Here is a 3,545-nt window from a genome sequence, read left to right as displayed (position 1 = left end):
TGTCTAATGTTTTGATAAAAATTAAATTAATTAGACATAAGATTACTCATTTATGAGTACTTTTGTTAAATATCTGATTAATTTACAAGGTTATTATGCTAAATGTTAAATATACCATTAATTAAGTTAATACTTTTAACTCCTTAAATTACATTAGATAACATTATTGATAATTTTTTAAGTTGGCAAATAATTAAATAAATAAATAAATAAAAGGTTGCTTTGTCATCCCTGATATTTAGATACTATATTTTCATAATATGGTAAACAGATGTAATTAATTGTGTACTACAAATAACAAAATATCTCTTATTAAAGTTGAATAATTTGCCTAAACTCAAAAATTTATAAGGATTATTTCAAAATGTAAATAAAGAAGGAGTTAACAGATGAAAAAAAATTAGAAGGTTCTAAGTATGGATTTAATAGAAAAAAAATGTGTTTCTAGAAGTGAGTAAGTAAGAGGGTTTAAGCAAGTGATAAAGAAGGTCTATGCATGTTGGCTATATAGGTTTAAGTAAGTGATAAAGAAGATCTATGTACATTGGCTATATATGTAAGTTTTTTGAGCAAGTAATCTTGAAGGAATTAAGGATTATACAACTATGGTTAAACAACAACTGTTATTTTGCAATATTCTAATATGTTATTTCTTTAAGAGCTAAACTTGATTAATATAAAAACATCAATAGTAATTGTGGTACTATTACTCTTCTTTGTGTATTAAATGTATTCATATTTTCCAGGTATATAAGTCATTAAGATAGAAGCTTTAAAAAAATTATATCAAGCTGGTGTTCTCCAAAAGATTACATGGTAATTTTAGGCTTATAAAAATAACATATTGTAGATTTATTTATATTATTTAATGTTCTATAACTGAGCCTGTTATCAATAAGATATATAAAGTTTTAAATTACTTTTTACGGCTGCCGGTTCGTCTATCCTTTCCTTCAGCTGCCTCCTTTCAACCTTGTCTACCCATTGGCACGGCCTCTGGTGCAGCGTCCACCGCTCCCGTTTCTGCCACATCTCTCTCCCCTCTTTCCCTCCCCATCAGATCCTAGAGTTGCCTGCTATGGATTTACTCACTGCGGCCGCAAGGCTCTTGGGAGCCAAGAATGCATCCTGTCTTGTTCTTGCAGCCCGGCATGCCAGTACTTCTACCACGAATTTGAAAGACATACTGGCCAACCTGATACCTAAGGAGCAGGCCAGAATTAAGGCATTCAGGCAGCAACATGGCAAGACAGTGGTGAGCCAAATTACTGTGGACATGATGTATGGTGGCATGAGAGGCATGAAGGGACTTGTGTATGAAACGTCAGTTCTTGATCCCGATGAGGGCATCCGATTCAGAGGCCATAATATCCCTGAATGCCAGAAATTACTGCCTAAGGCTAAGGGCGGGGAAGAACCCCTTCCTGAGGGCTTATTTTGGCTGCTGGTAACTGGACAGATCCCAACAGAGGAACAGGTATCTTGGCTTTCAAAGGAGTGGGCAAAGCGGGCAGCTCTGCCTTCTCATGTGGTCACCATGCTGGACAACTTTCCCACCAACCTACACCCCATGTCTCAACTCAGTGCAGCCATTACTGCCCTCAATAGTGAAAGTAACTTTGCCCGGGCATATGCAGAGGGTATTAACGTACCAAGTACTGGGAGTTAATATATGAAGATTGCATGGATCTCATCGCAAAACTACCTTGTGTTGCTGCAAAGATCTACCGGAATCTCTACCGGGAGGGCAGCAGTATTGGGGTCATTGACTCTAAGCTGGACTGGTCCCACAATTTCACCAACATGTTAGGCTATACTGATGCTCAGTTCACTGAGCTCATGCGTTTATACCTCACCATCCACAGTGACCATGAAGGTGGCAATGTAAGTGCCCATACCAGCCACTTGGTGGGCAGTGCGCTTTCAGACCCTTACCTGTCCTTTGCAGCAGCCATGAATGGGCTTGCAGGACCTCTACATGGACTGGCAAATCAGGAAGTACTTGTCTGGCTAACACAACTACAGAAGGAAGTTGGCAAAGATGTGTCAGATGAAAAGTTAAGAGACTACATCTGGAACACACTCAATTCAGGACGGGTTGTCCCAGGCTATGGCCATGTAGTTCTAAGGAAGACAGATCCACGATATTCCTGTCAGTGAGAGTTTGCTCTGAAACACCTACCCAATGACCCTATGTTCAAACTTGTTGCTCAGCTGTATAAGATTGTACCCAATATCCTCTTGGAGCAGGGAAAGGCTAAGAATCCTTGGCAGAACGTAGATGCTCACAGTGGGGTGTTGCTCCAGTATTATGGCATGACGGAGATGAATTACTACACAGTCCTCTTTGGGGTGTCACGGGCACTGGGTGTATTGGCACAGCTCATCTGGAGCTGAGCCCTAGGCTTCCCTTTAGAAAGGCCCAAGTCCATGAGCACGGATGGTTTGATGAAGTTTGTGGACTCTAAGTCAGGGTAAAACTGGAGACTGGGGGAAAACTGACTACTGAAGATGAGGAAGCTTAAAGTATACTTTTGTTTTGTTTCAGGGGGCCTTTAAAGATTTAAGATTAAATTGTACCTGAGGCACTGAAAATAACGTTTGAAGTTAAAATATAAATTAAGACTTTAAAAGATGAAAAGTGACCCCTTCTTCCCTAACCAGTTCCCTTTCCTTCCTGGTACAAGTTGCCCATCAACTATAGGATAACCAGGACTAATGCATGTGGTATGGGTTAGGTTTGGCCCCCTACCTTCTCTGGAGTGAGAATATGACTCCACTTCCCTGAGTCAAAGCAAGTTGCAAAGAATCTGCAGTCACTCTGGAGTCTTTGCTTTTATCTGCCCAGCCCTCTGGGCCAGCAAGCCAGGACTCTTCCCCTTCTGTTTCCATAGGAATCATGTTGGATTATCAGCTATACCAAGCCCCATGGCCCTCTCCTATGTACACAAACACTTCCTAGCAAGACCTCTTGGTTAGCTAGACATACTGTGGCAATTTTTTTTTAACGCTGCTAAATGACCATAAAGGTGTGACATTTGTTGACAACTGATACCCAAAGTTTCTTTTTTAAAAAATTATCCCATTAAAATTAAGGTCTGGTAGTATTTTTTCCACTATTTTAATGCCTTCTTCCAGACTTTCTATACCTGCTATGCCTCAAGCTGAGGATGCTCTGGACCTTCCCTTCTTGTTCTCTACCAGAGACCTCTTTTAACAGGTTTGTCAGATCTGTGGTCTTTTCCAGTCATTTGGCTTTATCAGTGCTTAATGTGAATTAAACTTTTTACTTTCACAGAACATAAGCCACTACAATGACTTCTTTTTCTCCTGTGTTAATACACTGTGGGGCATAGAACCATGGGCTCAGGAATGGCCAGTTCCTTTATGATCTGGTCCCAGGGGTACTAGCATTTCTTTTTGAACAGAGGAATTATTCAAGATTGGATATGACTTCCTTCAAGTATCAGGTCTTAGCGCTGGGGGCACTCAAAAGAGTAGTAGACCTTCCTCATCCTGTCACAAGAAAATGTTCCCTTATTTAT

The 3,545-nt window shown here is 40.1% G+C and overlaps 1 pseudogene; it reads left to right on the top strand.

The window, feature by feature from the left end:
* Positions 1-1,026: 1,026 nt before the first annotated feature.
* LOC143393587 (citrate synthase, mitochondrial pseudogene) lies at positions 1,027-2,500 on the top strand (annotated as a pseudogene).
* The last annotated feature ends 1,045 nt before the right edge of the window (positions 2,501-3,545 follow it).

Source organism: Callospermophilus lateralis, chromosome 3 (assembly GCF_048772815.1).
Source record: "Callospermophilus lateralis isolate mCalLat2 chromosome 3, mCalLat2.hap1, whole genome shotgun sequence".
Classification (NCBI taxonomy): Eukaryota; Metazoa; Chordata; class Mammalia; order Rodentia; family Sciuridae; genus Callospermophilus; species Callospermophilus lateralis.
This window is presented reverse-complemented; position numbering and strand designations above follow the sequence as displayed.